The sequence below is a fragment of the Lepisma saccharinum genome, chromosome 16, assembly GCF_977018435.1.
Source record: "Lepisma saccharinum chromosome 16, izLepSacc3.1, whole genome shotgun sequence".
NCBI classification, from domain to species: Eukaryota; Metazoa; Arthropoda; class Insecta; order Zygentoma; family Lepismatidae; genus Lepisma; species Lepisma saccharinum.
In genome coordinates this window covers 27,890,768-27,918,209 of record NC_139244.1, presented here as the reverse complement: position 1 = coordinate 27,918,209, position 27,442 = coordinate 27,890,768, and the positions used below count along the sequence as shown (strand labels likewise).

General features: G+C 31.9%; 1 long non-coding RNA gene across 2 annotated transcripts in view; it reads left to right on the top strand.

Annotated features, from left to right (window-relative positions):
- Positions 1 to 25,865, top strand: part of LOC145999990 (uncharacterized) — a 571,614-nt gene extending 545,749 nt beyond the window's left edge. For both annotated transcript variants that reach the window (XR_014443450.1, XR_014443451.1), the window contains exon 4: positions 25,707 to 25,865. This is a non-coding gene — a long non-coding RNA (uncharacterized LOC145999990). The remainder of the gene's footprint in view (positions 1 to 25,706) is intronic.
- The last annotated feature ends 1,577 nt before the right edge of the window (positions 25,866 to 27,442 follow it).

Sequence of the window (27,442 nt, the reverse complement as noted above, 5' to 3'; positions counted from 1 at the left end):
GAATTTATATACCTGCATTGTAATACATTAATAGGATTTCATGTAGCTGTAATCATAAATAAGTCTAAATGAAGTCTAACGAAATATGGAACGCTGTGGTTTGTAAATGTTTGTGTTAGATATTTACACATACAATATGTCGATGATCTTTCAAAGTTTGGTTTCAAGTTTGTGATCTTTTGATTAGTAGGATACATATTTATGTGCATTTAATGTACAAAGATTTGTTATGAAATCTATTGGCAACTTTTACATGAAATAGCGAAACATGATAATATTAGAAAGTGAAAAAATAATTTTCTGCTTGGATGTCAGAGAGTTTCGAGTACTTTTGCAGCATCCTTTCGTTTCCTTAATACATGTTTCCGTGTATCACTGAAAATCACATTTTTTTTAAACTTACATAAATAATTTCAGGTATCAATTTTTTAAAGACTTGTATAATTTCAATCGTTATAAACTAATACTTGTAACGTTATAAAAGTATCTGGTAACTATATATTTTTAGAGCAATATGCACGTCTTTCGTAAACATTTTATTTCTTAGTGTTTGATCAGCATATAGACTATAATCGTAAATTAATATACGATATTCATTTTTGTACATTGTGAAGGTCTAAGAAATGAGTATTTTTTTGTCAAGTTATTTTTACTTTCTACCAACTATTTTCTTTTTACTTTTCACACCCCTTCAGAGAACTAAAAATCAAGTAGTCACTTGCAAAAGAAGTAGCCTTTAGGCTTTGGCCTGACAAACACATCTACAAAGTGCACTAACTATTGACGGAACATTGTATAACTTCTAAGGGTCAGAAAATAAACAATAACATACTAATTGTGTACTCTATTATCGACTCTCCATCAGTCTATATGTTTTTACCTGTGTCATTTGTAACAAAATATAAAAGTAGTCTTTTGAGAAGTTTAACGTCTGATTACAGCAAGGATATATAAATATTACAGCTACACATTAGATAGAAGTATTGTTGAAAGTTTAATAATTTTTAGTAAAATATTTTAAGGTTTTCAAGAATTTGGTGTGCTCTTATCGGAAACGTGCAATATAAAACAGGATTTTCTCTTAATTTAATAAAGACTTCTACAATGAATATACCTTTGGTAACGCAACTAATGATCAATTAATATAATTTTGCTTCAATTTGTCATCATGGAAAATTTCAGAAACAACCTGAGTAATTATTTCCAGTAATCAGTAGTGACGAAATTTAAATTTCAGAAATTTGTGTCATACATACACGCGACAAATGAAGCGAAACATGATAAATATTGAGCAGTCGACAAGGAGTGAATATTTTGTTCATTAAGAATCCATTAACAGAAGATATTATTTACATTCATCATTAAATCGTCAAGACAGATAGAAGTCTGATGGAAATTGATATATCCTCTGATCGTGATATTTAATGCAACGTCTTGCAATCTCAGTATTTAAATTCAAGTATGTCATGATTCTTGTAGAAGTGGTTGTCGAACCATGTGGATATATATAAATATAAAAGATTATTGAATATGTAGTGAAAGTACAATTTATAAGATTTTTGTTTTTAATTTGAATTTTCATGACGGTGTTGTTTGATTCCCCTCCGAAATAAGTTTGCGCTTCCTCTCGATAAACCTTTTTTCACGGCAACAAAATATAAAAGCTAAGAAATAGGTATAGCTATTGCATAAACTAAAGAAATTTCCAAACGTTAATATTTGTCACCAAACAAATAGTAGTTCATAATTCAATTAACTATTTATGTTGTACGAAAAGACGCTAAGCAAATTTTGATCTGATACTCGTAAGTGCAAGGCAATGAATGGATGATATTCAGCGAACAACTTCCCCCACAATTCCTTGCAGGAAATCACGCCCGCCGCCGTATTTCGGGCAAACAGATCAGATCCTGCTTTGAAAACATACCGGGCAATCATTGTGCGTATTGTTTTTCCAAAAATGACTCAAGGTATAATTATCATGATAATATGAGGAATGTGTACGTATAAAACATCGCAAATTTTCGCACTGTAAGAAGTCTTCTCATATGCTTTCCATAACACCCGTGCTATTCTTCCCAAAGTGCAGTGCGTGATGACGTCAAGTTGAATATCATCCATTGCAGTTACCTTATAACAATGACAATTATGTAATCATATTCGTGAGATAATCTAAATTAACGCATATGCAAGTTGAACGTCATAACTAATCGAATAAAGACGTTGCATTAGCTTCATTATATAAGACCAAGTGACGACACAGTAAGTGTGGAACATTCGAGGCTACATTATCCGACAGCTTTACATTATAGTCTGATTATTGCAAGTAAAGTTTGTGTGTCAGTATTTTGTAAGTTTCTATAGTTTTCTTTAATTTTTAACTATTTATGATACATATGAAAACATTGTTTTACAAAGCAGAATTATGAATCCAATTGAACGAAACAGTTAAGTTACTAAAACATATAAAATCGGAGCTAATATAAAGTAACATTGAACAATCTTTTACTAACTTAGACACAACTCTAAAAGATTTACCACCCACACAGAAAACACTGTATACCTCAATCAGCGTGTAATCAATGAAACAATAGCAATGTTTCCTAACCGGGGACCGCGATAGAATTAGAAAGGTTCTGCGGATATCTACTGGTTTGTATATGTGGGTGGTAAGTTTTTATTGGAATGCTGAATCATGTCTTTGAAATTACATTTCAGTAGAAATTTGCGCCAATTGACGCTAGAAAATAAAGCCTGAAGGTCCTGTTCCCATGGGCAAATTTAGTAGGCAAAAGTGGCCTATACGAGCTCTTCCCGTAGTTAGTGTATTTTACTTTCAACATTTTTTGTAAAAAAAAATACTTAAAAACAATGGACTAAGCGTACAAGTGACATGCTCCTTCTGGTTGTGTGGGAAATTTAACAAACATTCGATATTTTTAAAAGAGTAATTTGTTTTTGATAGCGATAAAGCTTCAGAAATTTTATGAATTTAATATTAGACGTTTTTATTTTCTTAATAGCGTAAATGCGTTTCAAATTCCAACAGAGCTCGAAATAAACAGATTGCACGGAAAACATTATATTCTGATTTGAATGAAGGTTTTGATCGGCGAGAAGTATTAATTTAACTTGTAAATAGTATAGGCCTATGTGAAGCGTAAAAATGGTTAGAAGGATCTATCGAGTGGAAGTCAGTTTGAAAAATTACACTAAAACTGAAAGTGATGGAAGACGGTTAAAAATATTCGATTAGATCTGATAGTAATTGTAGATAACGAAGAAGGTAGAGTAGATTCACTTCTCTATTTAATAATTTGGCACACCACAATCCAGAACAACTTCGTTAATATAATTGTAGGAGATTCAGTGGCCTAGAAACGGTGACCTACAATTTTAGTAGCGAAGTTATTTTTGGATTGTGGTGTGTTACATTAAAATCTGGCCCTCCTTGTTGCCAAAAATATTTTAAATTGATTCTATGAAACCTTCATCTTGGAGACAAACTTAGATTTCCAGAATTGTCTTTCAATTCATTTTTTAGTTATACTCAATACGTTTCGGTAATAAAAAGGGTTTGGTATTGATATTGCAGAAAATTGAAAAATGAATAATGTATTATTTGCAATTGTGTACAATAACGGGCAGTTCAGTCCGTGGCTGTGAATGTTATTGTGCACACTTTTAGATCTATTAATGCTAGAAATAAATTCAGAAGGAACTTTTAACTTGTAAATAGACCTAACCTATGTCGACCAAGAAATCCAGACGTCTCGAAAATAAACTCAAGTAACATTAGCCTAATTAAATTGCAATTCCTTTACATCCTGCCTGCTCAATCAAAAAGCAGAACTCCATTCAGTTCTAAAGCCACTAGACCCTGCTAATATTCACGGTATGCAGGGAGTCCTCATTTGCACTGATTCACTTAATGTTCTCCAGAGGTTTTTTTTATTCTCCAAAATATTTCCCCATCTATCCTCAAGGGTGCAAAATAATCAAGTGTCGTCGCGTCAAAATAATAATGATAATAATAATCCACTTTTTCATTGTTACTTTCCTTTACTGTAGATTTATCATTACCTTAATCACATTTATACTGAATATAAAATGTACGTTATCCGGCTGTTATTCACAATAACCAGTGGCGGCGAAAAGGGGAGGAGGAGGGCACATATGGCCTCTTAATGCTAAGCCTTGTATACCAAGAAAAAGTAAGCTGTCCTTACTCCCATAATTTTGGCACCCAATCACCGCTACAGAAAATAGCATTGACATTTTATTGTGCCTCTGTAAAAATAATGATAAGATGAACACATTCGTGCAGCAGTAACGTATGCTGGGTTCAAAACTTGGGCTATCTCATCATATTATAGTATTCGAATGGACAAACATTTGCGAGGGCAGGCCTTTTTCGATCATCATTGGAAAGTGACATTCTTGGCCCAGAGGAGAACTTCACTGTTATAAAAGCAACGGTTTTTCCCTTTCCTCTAATAGTTTCGCTCCAAAATTCCCCATTGCTGGGAAGATGCCACGCTGGTAACAATGAGTTCGCAACACTAACGGCATCATAGAAGGAACTCAACTTACGCAGTCCCCTGCGGATTTCAAAGAAAGTAGACAATATTGCCAACTCCTAAGAAATTAGTGTAACAACTTGTAAGGAATAATTGTGCCAATTACTGAAATGCCATCATCTTCTTATTGAAATGAACAATTTTATGCACATTTTTCGTCCGATTTTTTCATCTCTTCTGAGCCTGGGTTTCGCAGGTAGCCTAGATAGCCTGGAATATACGCCTCTGACGTGCAGCATGGGTGTTTGGGGGCACCGACATGTAGAAAAATTGATTTTTTTAGATTTACATTAAATAGTAGTAAGGGAAATCTTTGGATATCAACGGGCGTGTAAAAATTTTCTGAATATAATTTATAATGCTTATTTATTAATTCCTCTAAAGAAAACATTGAATATCATCAATCAAAAGTTTGAATTTAATAAATACAAAATAATTATAAAACAACTGCATTATAAGTAACAATTTGCCTATGAACAAACTTTCAATAATTATTATTTCATAAGAGAATAGTTTTAATAGCAACGTTTTAAAATCTTTAAGTTTTGAGCTGGTATATCTAAATTAAAACCTAGACATCAGTTTTATCACCATACACTAAAGTACTGTAATTGGAAATAAAGTCTAAGAGTAATATTTGAAACTAAGAAAGTATTAAATCATAAATATATGCAGAAGATAGCAATTGCATCTGCCAAAAAGAATATCCATACCTACAATAATAATATAAATTAAATGGGCAAGTTCCTTAACAAATAACAAACTGACTAACTAGCTAACTCTTTGGTTTTCCTAATCTAAAAGGTTTATTGTCGGAGCAACATAGATGTTTGTGTCTTCCATCCTTATCCTGGACAAGATCATTAGACTCTTCCATAATAAATGATTGCTTTGGTTCGTAATTCTATTTTTTTCCATTCTTCGCACTCTTGGAATTATTTTCTTTATAAAATGTGAAGATATATTTTCAAGTGTGATCTTTTCCTGTCCTTATTGTCATTAGATATACTGGGGGTCAAATTCCTTCATATTGCACTCATATATAGCTAAAATCCTTATGCAAGCTAGAGAGTAAACGGAAATTATTTTCCAAGGAAAGCCTACATAAATTAAATTAATCAATGGCTCAATTAGCGTTCTTTTTATTAACCATTAAAAGGAAATGAATAGGAGAGATGGAAACCAATGCATGAATTCTTCGGGTAATAAACGCTAACCAGAATTGTAACTTAAGTACAGATAATTATACGCCAAAGCTGGAATCATATATTGGCAATGATAAAGGCTACCCACACCCCATATTGGTGGTTACTTGATTTCCCAAAAGAATAGGTCCATTGTGGTTCTTCCTAAACCAATTACAAAGAAAAACCACAAGTTGCAATTCATATTTCGATTTTGAATCTCTCTGTTTGGTCTTGAAATAAGAGAGTTTTATGCCAGATTTATTACGTCCTAATTCCTTGAAAGCAGTTGAGGTTTGTGAAATATTAACTTAATTTATTTTAAAATATTAAGAATGGAATTAAGTACTTCCAGTGCCTAAGGATTGTTCTGTCTGTGCGTGTGTGTGTGTATGTAAAAGACCGAAATTGAAATTACTAGATACAAGTAAAGTGCTACTGTAATTTGCCTCGCGTGTTTTCTCAAAGCTTCTCTTTCAACAACAGGATTGTTATAATTTAACAATTCTTAAAATTTGACTTAATTTGACAATTTATCCTTTCATTAAATCAGATGTTTTTTAACACTTATGCTATTCACACTTCCATTTGATTTACTGCATGTAAATAGAAGCCATGCAACGACAAATCGCTATAGCATTGATGGTCAGAGTCAGTTTTAGAGGAATTTGTATCAAGCGTAATATATTGTCATTGTTGCAAATATATCATTAATTATTTTGACCACAGATAATTGTTTACAGATCCAAATAATAAATTTAAATATATTTCTTCCTTGGTTTCTCAAATATTGGTAACATTTTAGTTATTACTCATACATATCTACTTGTCTTCGCTAATAATAATATCTATCAATCGCATATTATACAATGTTATATTGTAATTAAACGTTATAATAATTTTGTTTTCAGTGCTGAGAACACGAAATTTATTTCTTCGAAATATAGTAAATAAAATAATTGTATTAAGAGCAATATTTTTGTATTTGATCTCTGTGGGCTCATTTTTTTTAATTGTGTATTTTGTTGTATTATTAATACTAGAAAAAATCAGAATCCATATTCATATTTAAGTTAAGGTACGAAATATTGCTAATGTTTCTGAACGTCCAAGAAAATAAAAAATTACAAAACACGATACTTGAATTTTTAATCACTGTCATTTTCACTATTTCGTTACGACAACAAAATAGGAAACGTATGGCGTTATGAATTTAACGTTAAAAGTAAATAATGGTGATATACCACGTTAAAAACATTATTTTTACTGTCGTTGTGTTACGTCGATAAGGATGATTATGAATTGATGAAGGAACGAACTCAATTGAGTATACCTTTGCTTCACATGAACTAAGCTATTTCAACATATAAAAATAAAGCAGCAGTGCACTGTGTGCTATGTCATCAACTGCCTTTATATTTATAGTAAAACGATATGATGTTATTATGATAACGAAAAAAATATGTGTGATACATAATCAATATCGGTCCGTTACATTCTTCATGACAAACACATAATTGAAAAAGTTGAACTAATGCAAGTGCAAATAATGCCAGTACAAAAATAGGATATTTTGTGATCATTGATCTATAAATACCCAAGCGTTAATTCCCGATTGATTTTTGATAATTATTTATTGTTAGGGCATAAATTACAAATAAGTAGAATACAGATCTTCTATCTGTAAAATATGCGACTATTTTTATACCCATTAGGAACTTTACATTGCAGGTAATAAACAAAATATTAACATTGATTACCTAAAGCAACAAATATTAATGGTATGAAATACATTCTGATAGGGTATGTGAGTGCGTCGACTTTTCAAAACAATAAATGGCTCCTTGATAAATGATGCTATAAATGGTAAGGTTGTAAATTAATTTAAAAATAATTCTGTAACAAATTTACAAATATATAAAAATACTTAGGAAGTATTCTGTAGATTTCGTTGAGTAACAAACAATAAAAAAAACTGTATCAACTAATGAATTACGCAATCGCTTCATAGTTAGCTTTTTTGATTAGCACGTAATATGGTAAATGTTAGAAAGATGGCCTGAAGATTTTTCAGAATATGTAGTCCAGAAATTGAGATTAATACAAATGTGATAAGAACGCACGAACATTAATTATAAGATAACCACTTGAAATATTAAAACTATTGCAGAATATTATGAGTCCGAATATATCTTGAAGAAACATAAGTTATAGTGACTATATAAATCAGATTATTGTAGCAGACTGGACTATATATTTATTTGTTACTACATGCAGCATTGAGGAAAATAACTATAATAGGATATACCATTTAGAAACTTGAAGGTATATCCTATATAATAAGCATATAATATTCAGAATTATCTCGTTTCCCGCACATTTGTTCCGTGCAGTTTGTGAGCCGAATATATATGCACTTTTATCACAATTATTTCCCGTAAAATTGTAAATAATACTAAATTATTAGTCAAGCAATAGCAACATTTTAATATCTTTATCACAAGCGTGAAATATTTTTCTAAAATCTTTTAATATACATTATAGTCTCTATTACTGTTCTGAGCAGCATGTACATTAGCCAATTTGTTATTTCGGTGCAAACTCTTTATTTTTCCTTTTCGTTCTAAAATTTCACAAAATAATTAAATCATTCTTGAACTTAAATCATTGTGTTATAAAACTAGTTTCAAAAATTTAGATTCTTTGTAATAATGAGACACTTAAGTCATTCACATTAACAATGTTCCTTTAAATATTTCTTGTTAAATAAAGGATTTATTAATCTGAATAATATTAGTAAACAATTATAATTATTATTAGAAATATTTTCATTATTGGTATGTGCATAACATGTTCTAATATTTCGAACACTAAGTCATTTGGAATAAGAAACAGAAAAATATAAATTCGTTTAATATTCTAAACGCAGGCCCTAAATCAAATCCGAAATATATTATATTACAACTAAAAGCACTGTTGCAGAAATTGTTATGTCACAGGGTATTAAAAAAATTTGTCCTTATATTAAGTCTGTAGTGGTTTTAGGTAATAATTTATGTAAAGTATAACTTTCATGCATGCTATTTATCATGAAGGAAAATTTTTAAGTGCTTTGACTATACAAGAAAGGATCAAATAATTTTCTGACTTGGATTTTACAGCGTAAATATGTTTGAGAAATGTGCCGATTCGTGTTTCCCACTACAAAATTTTGTCGAAATCAACTTGAAACAAAAGTCTTCATATAATATAAATTCTATCTTCCTATCTAATTTATGTGCAAAACTGCACATACTGTCCAATTAAGATTTTTACCAAGATATGAATATTTGGATTTACCATGCACAACAGATCTAAGAGTCAGTGCGGTATTTTATTTGAAAGTATACATGTTCAGACATATTAGTTGGTATTATATAATAGTACTAATTTTTCTTCCAATAAACGACATCATTGCAAAGTGTGATTATAAGAAATATAGCATTTACGTAAAACTTCCCGTATTTTTTCCTGAATTGTACATTTGTATTTCCGTAATATTATAAAATAATAAGGACAATAAAAATTATAATGTAAATGTGATGGGTGTATTCCATTGTATTAGAATTGGCATCAATTGTTTCGACCAGTTGTTACAGCCATCATCATCATTATACACAAAAGATGGTATAATATTAATTAGTTAATTGTGTCACTGAACATGACAGTTCGTTTTTCAGCAATAGCAGCAATAGCAGCAATAGCTTAAATAATAGTATAACCATTCACACGTGAAAAGTGACAAATACAATATTATTTTGTTCCTATGAAATTTTCTAGGAAATTGTAATCCTAAAATGGTAACTACAGAGAACTGTTTGTGATGTAAAACTTTTACACTCTGCATGACTAGCAAAGCAAAAGTATACATTATTATTATTATGAAAGTGGTTCGAAATTATGAAAATATGAATGAGTATGTAATAATAGCAATTTCGAAACTTCACTGATTTACCACTTTTGTTTCAAATTTTTTCATTAAGACCAAAATTATTGTGAAGTAAAATGAATTTCTAATACTATTTTTTAATTATTTAAATATAAGCTAAAACCTAAATCGTATAAAGTATTTGCATGTTTCAATAAGTTTAGATGTTTATAATTATGCATATACTGTTTAACTCTGATATAATTCATTGTGCAATAGAATCATTAAATGTTTTTTTAAAAAAATCCGATTCACAAGTAGGATTACATATGTAATAAATTGTTCTCCACGAAGGATATGCTGATATATTTAATACAAGTATTTTACTGATTCAGTTGGTGTATTCATGAATTAAAATGAGTAAGTGCACCTTACTGTTTAGAAATAATTTGAGATAGTTCCTAAGTGCATACATAAAAATGAAAAATGAGAACTCATCAAAAATTCGTATCAATTCGTGCTCAACAAATTTGTTAACCTAATATGAAGAGTCTCCGACAAATTGTGCAACAAATCCCACATATATTTGTAAAAAGAATGCGATAATTTATGCAAATTTGCATTTGTAGAAAAATATAGTGTTTATATAGACTTATGCAAAAATTATGACTTGTAAGTAGAAATATAGGTGGCCAATCTCTTTCCCAAATATTGAAACAGGGAAGTGCAGAAATAGGCTTGGTGGTTTCTGAATGAAAATGAAAATGTTGATAATATACCATAGAAAGTTGAAAATTTGAAACTGTCTTTTTATTTGAAAGAATGTGGTGAAATGCAATAAAAATTGCAATCCTACTCTAATAGCAACCCGTGCTCAATTTCAATTTGTTTGTGTGTGAACATTTATTAAATAATTTCCAGTATAGTTTCAGTGTAACAAGAGAGCATTTTGAGATACAATCCTGACACAATTTGTGACAATTTATATAGTTGCTATTGGAAAAATAAAAACATAAAATGCGAATACGTATTGTTACTATTATTATCGTTATTGAATTCGGTAGGTAGGCCATGTAGCACGCATGGGAGGATAGAAATGTTTACAGGATTCTTGTTGGGTAACTTGATGGCAAGAGACCTGTAGGAAGGCCAAGTTGAGGATAGAATGGCAGACCTGGGGCCTTACGGATATTGAGAGTAAATTTTTCTTTTTCAGAATAGGGAGAGGTGGAAAGCTTAGGTTTGCTGTGGCATCAAACCATTGGATATAAGAACACCAGAGAGTTAGGTTTTTAAAGTTATTATTATCGAATATGTTTTTGGTGTCTCCTATACATAAAACATTATTTTACATCTTTATACTTAAATGGACGTACTCTGCGGAGTTCGCTTTTCAATTTTTCTGATTCAATGGACTATGATTTCTATATCAAGTTGGTACAGAAATTCTGCCCATTAAAAATAAGACATCCCATGAAATATAATGTTTTGAGGGTAAATTACGTTTATTAATTTGTTGTCATCAACAACTTTTAAGCTAGGATTTATTTGCTACAGATTTCTCCTAAAGCCACTAAATGCAATTTTTCCCTATGCTAATCAATGTAGTATATTAAAATGAACAATTTAATAATTTTAACCTACAAAATATACTCTCAATGTGCACACAAACAAGCACATTTTTGTAATAGTTTACTGAACACTTACTGTACTAAATGATGTGTATTCTAGATTCTTGTTCCATATTTGTGGATCAAATAATAGTGAAGAATATTTTCAATGAAAAGTGTGTATTAGCATTTTGTTCATTGGTAAAATGAGTGTTGATAAATTAGATGAAAATTCAATCGTAAATGGAAGCCTTTCCCATATTCGAAGCCAAATACCATGTGCATTATCTGCATATTTAAATAATTTTAAATGTAAGTATGTTATATACTCCAGGGAAGACAAAGTTTTTGATGTATGTTGAATCTTGTTGTCTATTAAACAACGTATTGTGTGCAGATTTACAACAGAGTTTTGCATAACTGGTAAAATAATAGTTGCTGTCATATTAGTAAAAACTTTTGAAATTGAAAAGGTTAGTTTCACATTATTGACATGGTGGCTAATCAATATTAGACGCAAAAATTTATAGAGTGTTCAATATCAATGAAATGTGCCACCCAAGGAAATATATCTTAGGCTATGGCATTAACTATTATACATAATATCTTATTACAATGACAGTTGTAATACTTTTCTTACCACCTGATACAAATTAACTGCAGATCTTTTTAGATACAATAGACCATAAGCAAATACATGAAACAATTTATACACAATTGAAGCCTTGGCAAGATTAGCGTAAAAGTTTCATCTGCATTTTACAAAATAATAAATTATATTTTTATCACGTTTATTCTCTATTGTCTTCAATTCTAAATATTTTCAAGTTATCTAGTACTTTTTATAGCTATATGTATTCTTAAAATGATACCGCACATAATAGTATATGGAGAGCATACATTGGGAAAAGGTGTGTGACGATATTTTTATAATAACTGCGAATTATTGTACTCTTTAAAAATATATATAATGAATATAAAATTTAGCGATTTGCCAAACAGGTGACTGAATTTCTTTCCCGACATCCTTTAAAACCTTGCTAAATTCACCCTATAATCTCTCTCATTTTCGAATTACTAGTTTCGTAATCTAACTATTCGGTGAGAATACAATACCTATCCTACAGTTTGGATAAAAGACTATATTATATATTTTTCCACTTTTGTTAATATCTACAATTTTTCATTAAATATGACAAATAACTTCATAATTTTTGACAATTGGAAATATTGTGTTATATTACAGTTTTGGGAGATTCTTTCGCTTGGTTTAATTTAAATGTATTAAACTTAATAAAATATGAGTATAATAGAATTCCTTGGAAAAAAAATCTACGGTTGTCTGCATGAGAGTTGAAGGAATATGTAGTAAGCAAACGGAATAATGCATACAGTTTGTAGTTTTCGGAGCTGCAACCCCATATATAATCATGCAGGATTCCAATGGAGATGGTGGTGTGGTTGTCACCATTTTACAGGCACTTTTATTACCAAGGTACAGTCGCCCCAACTTTTGAAAAATATTGGGTAGGCTGAACTCGGAGACTTGTTTCATAATTTATGCAATAATATGTGTCATAAGTAGCCTGAGAATTTGCACTAAATTTCTTTTTTGCTCCTTGGCCAGGAAATGTAGGATTTTACATTTAAAAACCAATCCAAACAATTTCTGAGAGGAATGCATAAATTTTGTGGTGGATGTTTTTGCCTCTTTCACTCATAAGTGCCTACTTCGAAGATCCCTTTTGAATGCATACTCCGGGAAAATTATGGAAAATCTGCTTACCAATTTTAGTGCCTATTTTGTATTTATCGGTGCTTTTGTTTGCCTATTTTCAGATTTTTTAGTGCCTATCAACCCTCATCCTGATTGTAAGCCCTTAGCCTCCGTTACTTTCCTAATAATAATGTGACCACGAACAGTGTAAACAATTTAGTGTACTGAAATAGTATCACATTGGAAACATTTTGTTTGTTTTCAACCCGTGGACATTGTAAATAGAAGTCAAATTATTGGATCAACTCGAGCCCCACGGGCTCATATAAGTTGGCGCCACTGTCAAGGTGGCCATTTTGTAAGATGGCGGTTGAATTCAACAAATTGTTGGATTGGAAAATGTACGAAATATGACCATTGATACAAAATGCAATTCTGTAATAAAACACATAATGAAGTAATCAAAGTTTCGAATGCATTCTAGTAAATGGTAATATTTATAGTTTTCGAGAAACTTCCAATTTTTGTTACTACACATGTTTCTCCATATCATCATCTAACGTTGTTAAACTTATGCGTATGTACATGCTTGTAGTTAACGTTTACGTGAATGGATATATAACTGTTCTTTTCAATTATGGCAGCCTAATTGCATGTATATAAGTATGATTAGAAAGAATAACTTGACAATATCTACAAAAGTTTGAGTAAGGTGAAATAATATATTTTTAAACAGGCAATTATGAACGTACAGAAATAACTTAATTTTCAACTTATTCCTTACAACGAAACAAAATTTTAATATTGAGATAATTGTTATTATTATGCAAATAGCAATTGAGTGAAAATAAGGTAGTGACGTCGCTGATTGCTCGAATTGATATTACTCGTTTACCTCAAGAAAGTAATATAACAGTAGGAAAGAAAATTTTCATATTGATAGTTTCATGTAGTATACGTAACAATAGAAACGGTTCATTTAGACATTATGTCTCGCATTAAAACAATATTTCGCGTGTATTAATAACTGTATTTATTTCTACGTAGTGTTCATAATTCGAACATTGCAGTTTTCTATAAAATTTAATGTGTAAATATTTCGATGTCACAGAGACACAGAGGGGAAGAAATACGTACTATCCATGTATGTACCCTATATATATATATTTAAAAATAGTATCGTGTTATATGAAATGTATTCACAAGAAATCTTTCATGTGCCAAATAATAGTAGTTTCTTATATGTTGCAAGGATTTGAACGTAGAACAGTGAGATCAATAAGTAAAAGTCTTATTAAAATGTTTAAGGTGAAACAACCGAAGATCACCTTTTCACTTACTTTTTAGAAAAAAAATCGGAGCACTATTTTTGCTCCAGTTAAACGTTTAAGAATTTTAGTAATTTATTATTATGTTTAAAATATCCATTTTATATAAGCCGCTGCAGCACATCATAGAGCACGAAGCTATTTCACTGAAGAAAACATATTATTTCATGGAATATCAATATACCTTAGTTACAAAATAACTTGGATTTGATTTATAAAAAAAATTGAAATAAAGAAATTTCGCACTCCTATCCCAAAGGGAAAGTTAAAAATCCACTCAATAAGAAAACACGAGACATGAAATGAATGATTTTGGTTTTTAGTGTTAAATGTATTAAAAATATGAACCTCACGCGTAGAAAATTTTGACTGAAATGAATAAGTTTATCCTACTTACTTAGGAATCGACACTTCACAAATTTAATCAAACCAGTTCTCACCTTTTCTAATAATTGATGATTGATTATTCCTTACTAAAATTTGACACGAACTCCAAAGTGCCGATATTAATTATCGCCCATGTAAAAGTATTGGAACGAAAATTAAGCACTTCAAACAACAAGCAGTATAAAACCATAAGAATTTGCCTCAATTATGTAAAAGTATATTAAACCTTATTAACAAACAATATACTTCATTCACTATCTACAAAGCTAGCATAATTAATTATTTTTAATCACCGAAATATTTATTTTTTCAATAAAACTTACATTTGTTGAATGCTTGCTGTATTAATTATTTCTTAATTTCATATCCTCATTTCTATAATCCTTGATTTCTCATTACCGGGAACACAGAATTTACGTTTTAATCTTAAAAGAGATGCATTGCATTAAAAATTATGAAATTTCAAAAGCGTTAAAAAATATTGTATTACTGTTAGCTTCCATTCTATAGAAATGTACTAAGATGAAGAGTGAAGAAAATGTCTGCTGAGCGTAAGAAATATTTTTTTCCGAGATGCACGACGGCCCTTTTTTATATTAGGTGTGCTTCTCAGCAATATTGATTTCTGCGAGGCACACACGGCAGGCGAATTGCGTGAGCATCGGTGAGAAATCTGGCCATTCCAGTGCCTCTCCCAGAGAGAGGAGCTGGTTGGTATGAGACGCTGGACCATCTTATGCGCAGGCGCACATGCCATGTTTAAATGCCATATAAAATACTACCTAGAATGTCTACACGGCCAGAAAAACTTGCAGGCAAAGGTGGCTTGTTCCAATGTCTCTAGCGACGACCTTCTCAGCTGCCACATTCCTCACACGCTTCTTGAGACTTTGCTTGTCAAGTTTCTTCTGCAAGAAGATTTCCGGGAAGTCTAAGAAACTCTCGTTTGCCTGCCGCCAGCGGCGCTGCAAGTTTCTCACACGCTTCTTGAGACTTCGCTTGTCAAGTTTCTTCTGCGCGAAGATTTCCGGGAAGTCTTAGAAACAGGTTTGCCTGCCACCAGCCGCAGCCGCATAAGCTGAATGTTTCTCACAAACGTCTTGAAACTTACTCAAGTTTCTTCTTGAAGAAGACTTAGTGAGAATCTAGAAACGGTTAGAAACTCTACAATCACTAGTGGAAGACACCAAAAAGCTTTTGCTAAACTATGAAGTTTTAAGAAAAAAGCAATACATTCAATGCCATACGAAATCTCTCAGCAGCGACAAGAAAAAAGGACAATTATCAGCTGGTGATATTCTTATGGTATCTTCTACAGGTCAAGAGGCCAGATAATTAAATGATGACACTCAATGGCGTCAATCAACAAGCATTTAGAGACCCGCACGGGGCATGCGTCATTAAGAATATCACCAAGCTTAACGGCCACTCAATGCAGAATTGAGATACGCCGTTCCTTGCTATCAGAAGCTAATATCTTTCTTTTTTACCTGCAGGCAAAGATCTTGCAATGGTCGAGACGGGATGCTGGATGAACTCACTGCATATTCCACAGTTTGGCTGGCCTGGTTTATTTCCCGTTACAGCAATGGGTCTCTCTCTATCTGTGACTCCCACCCAGCAGGACAAACGAAGAGCCCCCCCGCGCGTCACCACAAAACAGTGAGCCAATCCGAGCTTGATCAGTATCGAGCTCAAACTCTATGATTGTTTACCCGTCGCTGTCCATCTACCCCATCCCACCGCCGTGTTTCCAAATGAAATCCCAGCGTCCGAACCAATTCAGGTGAGTGTTGGTAGCCAGTACTCGATACATGCGCCTCACACCTCCCTCCCATTTGTGTCCCCCGTTTCTCCCTCCCCCCCTTACCCGCCCGTTTTCGAACATTGAATGAGTGTGTGTGTGTGTGTATAAATTGGCGTCTGTGTATTACGTGTGTATAAGTGTGTCAGAGAGTCGCGTCCGCTCGTGATATCGTAAAAAAAAAAAGGGAGGAATTATTTGACGAAATTTTGCTGCCGATAACTGGATGGCGTATCTTAGCCTCTTTGCGAAATTTCTGGAAATCAGTTTTTCACCCTGATGATAATTGTTCTGATTTCAGAAGATTTGGTCGCTGTATATACAGGGTGCGACGCAATATCGTGCCACTGCGGATAGTGTACTGTGGTCTCTGGTTCGTTCCCTGTCTTCTTGCTTCGTTTCTTCTCTCGAGTTGTGGTCGTCGGGTTAAACCCACAAAATTACTTTTCTGCATTAATGATCAGAATTGTGTGAAGGTTCATTGAAAATATTAAGCATATTAACTTATTTAGCTAGATGTTATATTAATACTTGGATTATAAAGTTAAAAATTATGAATCTGGCAAAGGACTTTTAGAAAATATTTTCAATGGATTTGTATTACGTTGCATGCGTTTATTTTTAATATGTTCACGGAGTGATCTAGTCAATTTTACACATAATGTTTTCATTTTGTCACTAATATATCGTCTGATCTCTTTGGCGCAGTGGATACGTAGTATGATGCCAAGTAAGGAGACGTATGTTGCAATCCAGGTTACGCTATTGGCATCAGTATTATCATCAATTTCATGGGTTCATCTTGATTGATTTGGTTTATTGAACTTCGCATTTCTGTCACTTTTGCCTAAACGCGAAGATGAAGGTGAGTGATGATACGATTTAATTGATTGGAACCCGAGACCTCTGGCATCTTATTCGCAGATAGCATCCTTGGAAGAGTGGTAGCATGTTACTAAAACCTAGATTGGAATCTGGTGTATGGATATGTTTCTAACTTTACGTCGCTTTCTTCTTCTTTAAGCTAATGAAGTTTGATTATGACTACGTGAAGAGAATTTACGTGGACTCGCACTGAAAGCTTCTATGGCGAGATGCTTGAGTCGACCATTCAACACGCTGAGGACATCGAGGTGACTGAAAGGTACGGGAGTGCCAAATTGTTTGGCCCGTCATTTATTGAAACAATTCATCTAAAGGAGGGGGTAGTAGGCCGGGAATAATAAAATTTTCGGGGTATAACCAAAATTACTTACAGATTCAGGTTTGAGAAAAAATCCAAAATCTTTATTTATGAAACCGAAGAATTGGTGTCTCAACAAATTATAATACAATGTATACTAATTATATCTTACGTTTATTTCCTAGCTTACCGTCTCCCGTTTCAACTACATTATTTCCTCTTGTGTCTGAGCAAATGTCACTTCCCTTTAGAAATAATTTAATTTCCTTTCATTTTCTGTAAATATAAATAATTATATTGAATGGCCGTTGCAGTAAGCAAGCGCGTTAAGCAGTCCTATAGAGTGGATGTGTCCCTTCATCACTTTCATCCTATCAATATTCACCCTCATCGTCGCGATTATCCAGAAAGAGGGAAAAGCGACGTAAAGTATGAATAATACAAATCACTATAATTAATTAGAGAACAGCCTGTTACAGTGGACATTTTGAATATTAAATGATCCTTTCTGTGCTGGTGCTGTTTTTTTATTACTATTGTAGTTGTGTAGTATTGCCTTAGAGTATGGTACGTGTTATGTGCATCGGAAGTTTTAAGACTGAACGCTAGGGCGCAGTGGTAGTGTCGTCGCCTTGTAAACAAGGGGTCCCGGGTTTGATGCCCGGTGGAGGTACATAGTGGTTCGGATCTCACTTTAAACTGTAGGTCCAGTCCCGATTAATCTTACTGTGCATAAAGTGGACTTAAAACACCAACACAATCAATCAATGAAGACTGAACGGTGTCGTATAGTCGATGCTCCTTGTATGTGCGTGTGGAATTTCCTGTGACCGAATCTGAATGTATCATTCATCCTCATTGTCGCGATTGACCTACAAAGATAAAAAAGCTAAGTAAATTAACCTAAAGCACAAAATCATATATTTTTTTCGGATTGTCACAATTCAGCCAGAAAGGACACAAATAAAGCAAGTCACCACAACCCAACACTCTTCATCTGCTGGTGCTGAAAAGAGGCGTAGAAAGCAGCACCAGAATACTAATAATACCCCTCAAACGGTAAAAGTCACTTTGATTCAACGACAAAAAAAAAAATAAGTATGAAAATATTTTATGAACAAGTCTATGCATAGTAGCTGTCAACGGGTATCTTGCAAAACTGGTTACCTTGTCTCATCCATATGGTTGAGCACGGCAAAGGAAAATGTATACCATACACACAGGTAGCCAGAGCCACCAGCCCTCCTATCTTCGCACTCGGATGTCGCTTTTGCTGCATTTGATTTTCGTGCCGAGCTAAATTCTGCTTATAGATAAGCTTCGCGTTGGCATATCGCTTGAAACGTGTGTTCTTTTTCAGGCTTGATGAGTTACGAGGAGAAATTGCACAGGCAAAGAGAGACAGGGAGATGGAGGGAAAGAGAGAGAGTGAGAGAGAGAGAGAGAGAGAGAGAAGGAATACATTGAAGCAAAAAGGTCTTTGCTTCAAAAACCGAGTTAAAAGAACAATATGTTTCTGCATTAAAAACATACACCATTTCTAAAAATTATTGCTACTCCTAATTCTTATCCCTAAATATTATCATCGGTTTCTTTACTAAAATACACTAGCGTGTATCGTGTATCATAATATGGCAAACAACTTAACAATATCTGAAACACAACAATGAGGTTCGTTGTATAACAATGAGAATATCTTCAAGTTTTGTTTTCATGCCCAGACTTTTGTAAACACTGTCGTAGTGGCGCTGATGTAGTGTTAAAGAAAATGGTGATTTTCACAAGTGAAAAAAAAGCAGGTTGTGTCCCAGTCCTTACACCCCTAGACTTCTGCATTTGGGGCTTTGTGCAAGGCAAAGTCTATGTGCTACCTATGCCACAGAATGTGCAACAGCTAAATGGGAGAATAAGAAACGTCGTTTCTTTGGTGGACAAGGAGTTCTTGGGAAAAGTGTGGCAAAAACTAGAATGGGACGTGTGTCGCATAACTGGTGGATTCCACATTGAACATTTGTAGCCATTCGTAGACATTCATAGAAACTTGAAGCTTTAGTGATAGAACACATATCATTCTTGTATTCCATATACATTAGTCGAAATAAATTCTTAAAGTTGTTTACTCTATTATTGTTTACCTGTATTAATAACACAATTGCAAACTGAGGCACTAGCAATTACTGATCCTCCATACGATGCTCTTTAGTGCATTTATATTAATCATGAATTACTAATGGGATGTAGCGCAATATGCAACAATATCATACAAATACACTTTTGGATGATTGTGAAGATATTGCCTCCTTCACACACCAGCCATTATAATACCTTTGCCAAATGCACTAATGTGGATATCAAAATTATAACAAGATGCTGCAGAATATATTATATACACAATGCAAAATGTCGAATGAATGCAAAACATCAACTGGATGTGCTTTAAGAGGATATAAAAAGATACGTAAAGCATCTTAATGCAATAAATTAAATTGTTAAAAACATTTTATTGGTGTTAATATAAACACAGTAGTACTTATGAAACTACGAACTTTAATTCTAATTGATTCATAAGTTTTGGTATTATTATTTGACATTCAAGAAATGCATTTATTGATATTGTTGTACAATAATCTGAAGTGGAAAGAAGCAAATTTGCAGGACATAGGTGAATGCTTAAGAAAGTGGTAACTATATAGTGTATGAAAAGAATAAAGCATTAACATATAACTTGACATCTTGAGACTGCACATCTGATCTAAAGTTTGAAGACTTTCTGGAAAATGGATTTTTTCTCAAAAAATTACAATTTATATTTTTATTGCAAAATTTCATCAGGGTATATTTTGAATGTAGACAATTTTTTATATCGGGACATCCGGAAATTTATGTTGATTGTAGACAGATTTTAGTAATATAAACAAGTCAAAAATGATAAAGTTTATTAATGCCTTAACATGTTCAGGCAATAACTTCCATGGCAATTATACATTTTAATTTGTTAAAATTGTAATTAATATTGTACGTTGGTGTATTGGATGTTTAAAATTGTAATGTGTGCGTCATCACTGACGCTTCTATCTCCATATATAGGGACAAACATATTTTCACGTCAATTAATTTATTAATTTGAGTCAACGAATTAAATAGGATAAATATCTTCACAATGACGCATGTTATGGAGACGAACTTGCAAAGAGCAAAGTAAATCAAATTTAACAACTAATGTGACTACGATATTGATAACAGGCGGTGCTCTAAAGTATAAGAATAATACAATCGGCTTACGGTTTAATTTCTAATAGTAAATATGGTCACGGAAAATTACATGTATAAAATGTACGTTATTGTATCAGCAACTTTTATTATGCTTTTGTTATTTATTTAGTGATATTAAATGTCATGATAACTTGTCAGTTGATAATGCTATTTTAGACGCACTTTTTCTGTTTTACATAATTTTATTAAGCATTCATCAGTTTCATAGACCTTGCTTTAAGTAGCATCATTTCTGTTCTTAACGCTAAATGATCTGCGTAACCGATGGTGCTGAGCAATCAACTTACGATCCAAAGAACGAAGGTTTCAGGTTCGAGCTCTGATGTTCTTCTGTAAGGTCGTTTCATCAATTTCAATTAATCATCATTCATCGTGTGTAGCCCAAAACGGCAGAATAAGATCGCAATATAAGAAAGTACAAATACACCTCTACAAGGAGTTCTGCCTGAACAATCCGAATCTTATATTCGTTGCATTATTCCACTGTTCATAGAAAATACATAAATTATATTAATTGTAACGTATCGTTATTGTGCACTATTCATTGTCACAATACCTCCCACAGTTCTTATTGTAACATTTGTTTGTTTTTTAATGGTAAAATATACAATCGTTGAGAACCTTACAGTAGAGCGCATTTTAAGCATCTTTTCCAGGGGCAGATAACTAGAACACAAATATGCATACCGTCCAAAATTCCTTCGGTAACGATATGTTACATGTAGAGATTTCCACATTTTGGTCATTTTTGACATTTCTAGCTCTTTTTAAGCTTGTGGAAAGAAACTGACACAAGTGTTACGCCACAACCTTGTCAAAAACTTGGCGATAAAATATAGCGCTTTATTGCAGCAAAATGTGAAGGAGGGCAAAATATCACTTTTGTGAGCACGTTAACTGCTGCAAATTTAGTAATTTAGATATTTTTCCCGTCACTTCATGACTTGAAGAACTGGAAAGGAAATTGAGAGAAATTAAACGACACGTATTAAGATGTCGGAGGAAAACGTTATTTTGCTTGCTTTACCCTTCTACTAATTTTTTTCCAAAACTCTGTCTAGAATACAGTTTAGAAGTGTAAGGAACAGTAATTTTCTTGAATATATAGAGTCACATACTTTCCACATACTTGCAAAAATAAAATGTGTAGTTTAGTAGGTGAGTGAGTACTAAGTCGCAAATATTATGTTTATGATAACTGCGGTACATTTAAAGTTTTTGAATTGATGAAATTGTTAATACTTTTGGAGAATAGAATTGATTCCCTGTTGCATTTGAGTAAAATCAATCAAGGCATTTCAAAATGTTAGACCAAAAACCTGATTTTAAATGCCTTACAAGATTTTTTTTTAAAAAATATTGCTTCAAGTTTTAATGCTGCTAATATTGTCTACATACGAAACGGAAATCTCAGAAATTTCAAGCTGTCCCTCGAATTTTGAGTTTCGAACTATAAGTTATAGTTGTAATATAATGCTTTGATTTTGGATATGTACTGGAATTTATAGAGCCACTGCTTAGGACTGATGCAGTATTGCGTATGGGCAAAATCGGTCAGATATTCAAGATGGCGAATGATTAATAGGTTTCTCCTGCAGAGCGAAGCCTTCCAAATTTCACTGATATTTTAAAATCCCTGTTTAGACCACATTTTCGAAGATTTAGAAGGGAAATTCTCAGAAATTATGGCATCCCTTAAACTTTGGTTTAGTAACATAAACTTCGACATATTGTGCGAAGTTGTGGATGCTGGAGAGGCAAGAACCCCAACTGAGGTCAATGTTTTAAACATATCACCTGCTTTACGACTTCTTTATCTGAAAATTTGGTCGTACTATCAACTTTATAGAACTAACTGATTAGACATTAGCATTTTAAAGAAATTACTTAAGGTGTTTCAATAATGTTGAAATTAAACCTATTACAAGGAAATTTTTAGAAAATTCAAATTGCCGTTTATATGAGGAAAACAGAAAAAGTGCAAATTCAAAACACAGGATGGTAAAACAAGTATTACTGGATACTACCTTCCACCGTGTTCAGTCAATGCAATACACAGAAAACTAAATGCATAAAATTTATTGATGCACTAGAAACCCTTCGATTGATGCGTTATTTTATGGCCTCTGCAAAGAATTAGGTTTACAGTTTAATGTATTTTTATATATCGTAAAGGTAACGCCAAAGTGCATCATATGATACAAATGAATATTTCTTTCTGTCGAGAAGCACCTTAATGAATCAGCTTTTATGCGCCTTCCTGCACTTTTCTTGATGAGGGACTTGAACATTTGGTCTGAGCTATAGACTTTATGAATGTTTTTGTTTCAGATGATGCATTTACTTTTGAAGCCTCTGACACGAATAGACGGAATAGGTGAAATTGCTTGAAAGCTATGACCTCTGTGCTGGTGGATGATAAAAATTACGTTTTAATTCAATCATTAAGTATTCAAATCATATTATTTTACGTTGTGACTCACTATAGAAATAAAATATTAAGTAGTTTATGACCAGAATATGTAGCATGTATATTCAAGTGCAGACCCAGGTCGGATACATGGAGAAGATCTGAGATGACAGTGAAAAAACATTAGTACAGCGTCCTCGAAAAATTAGTTTCAAAAAAATGTTTCCAAATGGGGGTGCAGTGGTCCGAAATAAACAGATTTAAAATATTTTTAAAAAATGGTACGTACATGATGATTATGGAATTATATAAAGCTGTATATACCCAAAAGACTCAAGAAGTTTTATCAGTTCTTATAACGTGCTAATTTACGGTTCTTTCGTAATATTTTCTGCCTTACTATTTTCTCTTATTCTTATTTCTGAAAATGCAACTTTTACGGTATATTATTCCAATATACTATTTTTTTATTTACTTTATTTGGTTGTGGCCATTGCGGCATGCACCAGTCACATTTTTCACAATTTTATACACTTCTTTTTTTTTTTACAATTTTACATTTTTGATCATACAATATAGTTGATGAGAATATAAAATAGTTAAACTAAGTGTTCAGTGCTAATAGTTCACGTGCTTACATTGTTGGCTTGCATGTATACGTGAGACAGTTAAATCGAAGTAAGTTACCATACACTAAATTACATTTCAGTTCAACAAATGTTATAGGTTGACCTGTTTCTAGTAATATTTCATCACTTTGATCAGAAATATAGAACAACCAATGGAGATGATATATTATTGTAATAGCTCTACTAGATTTGATAGTTGATCACGTGTAATCAAGGACAAAATTAACTTAGAAATGGTTCACTAAGATTTTATTGTCCCCTAAATTTTAATTTAACGACATAAATATTAATTTAACAAATATAATTTATGCACCGAAAATTCACAACGTAGCATAAACATAAACATTTCTGCGTTGGTTGTTGATCGAGATTTTGTTCCGGTGAGTTTGTACTGAATCAATAAAGATTGATGTTAAAGACACAATTACATGTTGCAAGAACTTGCATACCTCGACAAATGTTGACAACCATGATCTGCCTTTACTTAAAAAATCACTTTATGATTCATTCGAAAGAGTAAGCTATGCTATATAAATATTCTAAGAAAACTAAATGGATTGATTTGAGTTTAAAAAATTGGGAAGAAATATATATTTCATAGTGCTCCAATTAATTAATATTTCTCTCGCTCGTTCCCTATTCTACTACTCAGAATTCCATATGAAAGTAGAAGTTGGTCAAAAATGTATTGAATATGCGAAGAAAATAGTATTTTTTTGGCAAAATGGCACCCGAATCTTAGCGGAAGTCGAGAAATATCTAAACATATGAAATATGCAATATGTTTTGCATAACGTTCAGATTACAAAATTGCTAAAATATGCATACATTTTTGTAGAATCTAGAAGTGTCGATATTATTTTTTCAACTTAGTAAATATTTTTGAAATTTGTTTTTGTCGCCCTCCCCGTCTATGTTGATATAGAAATATAATTCTACATAGTGGAATCGTGACATTGGTAATGGATAAATAGTGTTGTGTTTCTCTACTTAAATAAAATTTGTCCCTTCATTCGGATATTTCTCATATTACGTTTATAATTTACGGGATAGATTTTAAGATCAAAAGAATTCGTAATCTGAAATTGATTGCTCTAAAATTGCTCTAAAATTGAAACGTGAAAATATATTTCAGTTTTGAAGACCTATGTCTAATACAACACACACGAGCACATATAGATTTTTATTTTTGCACATAAATTATGAAATACTTTAAGAATATTAGAGAACCTTGTTTCAAAACATTTATCGTCTTCTCTAGAACGTAATCCGATATTGTCGTATACTTTTTGAAATATACGAATTTTCAAATATATGAATAGCTAATTTAAGATAATGAATGAGGCAATGAACTATTTTTTTTTCTGAACTTGGGTTTGCTCTGTTGATTATAAATATGTATATGGATTGAATACAAGTTTTAATATACATTAGCTAGATACATTGTTTCAGTTGCCAATCAGACATTCCACTATTTTCTTCAAACGAAATAAATTGTCAGATTGTGTTTCTGTAAATACAATACAATTGTTTATCAATTATATTTAAAATGTATTTGTTGTCAGAAAACATTAATTCCTTAAGTGCCAAAACAATATACTACATTTTATATATTGCTTTGTATTTTGCTTTTATTGTTGACAATTCTACATGTTGTCAATGTATTCTTACATAGTCTTGTCTCACTTTTTCAGACACATCTGCTCCCCCTCTTGGATGCCAATACATGTATATGAAGAAAATAAGAAACAAGACTATGTAAGTCATATGCAGAAAATTTTATCATTTGTTAACTAAGTTGTTCTCACAATGCAAATTATTATTATATTTGAAATCGAAACTCATAAATTATCTGTACCCGATAATAGAAGAAATAAAAATTCTTGATAAACTAATAGTTATGTGTATTTTTTAATGATGTAATATTATAATAAATACAAAACTTAATTGCTTACATGCATTAGAATAAAATTGAATGTGTAATAGTTTCCTTACCTGGGAACAAATTGTAACTATTTACACCCTTTATATTCTAATCATAACATAGGTGTGTCGCCACTAATGAATATATTTAAAATTTTCTACTTTAAATATCGACACGTAGAAAGTGTATCTCAATAATATGAAAATCCTTATCGAAAAGGTAGAAAATACATATTTCAGCTGTTGTTAAATGCCTTATTAAGACAACTGAGAACGTCAGATATGAATAGATTAAGCATTGTACCATAATGTTAATAAAGAGAATTAGAACTCAACAACAAGAGTCCTTTGAATATTCTCCATTCCATTCAATAAATCTAATTTTTAATACATTGAATTCAAGTAGACATTTTTAAAATTTATCGTCTTGAAAATAGTATAATTAAGATAAAAGTGCCTTTCCTCAATAGCATTAGTGCAAATGTTTGAAAAATTTCTTGAAAACAAACAATATTAGCCTATAATTCTTATAATACTTTTAATATTATCTTTAAATAGATTTATAAGCATTGAGAAGAATAAATTTATTGTGAATGAAGTTTTGTAAGAATTATTTCTCAAGTATTCCCAATAATAACCTGATACCGAATTTATATTTACAGATATAACGTCATTTTTGCATTTCTCTTGGTTGCATTTTCTTTATGATTAAAAAAATCAAAGGCATATTCAAGCATTCATATATAATGCCAAGTAAAACAGTTACATGAAGAAAGTATTTCGAATAAATCTACATTTAGAAATTAGCCCTGTCGGGTATGATTCATGAAACTAGTAAGACGAAATTTTTTAATTGAATGATTTAAATATGTTTCCTGTAAAATTTGGTTTCTTACTGCAAAAATAACATTAATTTTTCAATTGTAATGAAGATCAGAATTAGTTTCAAGATTGCAAACAATTTTTTGTAAGATTAGATTCCAGAAAGCGTCATATCCTTGACGTTACGTGAAATATTATCCAGAAGTTTTTATTCCTTGTATAGCTATCTAATAATATTAGATGCAATTTGTCCCTTGTAAATTTAAACATTTTTCCTCGCTAGTAAAGACAATCACAAAAAGTACAAGTATATTTTATGATGGTACAGCAAATTTAATCGTTGTCTCAGATCTGCACAATTAATGTTTGTTGATAATTACGATTAGACAAAGTTTGTTATAAAATTAAGCACCAGAGAAAATATTCACATGTACTCAAACGTTTTTTTAAAAAGTAGAAATTTACTTATTGCCACCCCTATAGATATGTCTAAGTATGTTACACGGGAGATGTTACAGATTCTTTATTAACACTATGACAGGTCTGGCAGAGTAAGATTCTAATAAAAATTGTGAAATGGATCTTGATCTCTCTCGGTCTTTGCTTATGTGTAATATTATACATCAAAATATGTCATGCTTTTACATATTTTCGTGTAATAAGAGCATATAATTGTAAATATCGC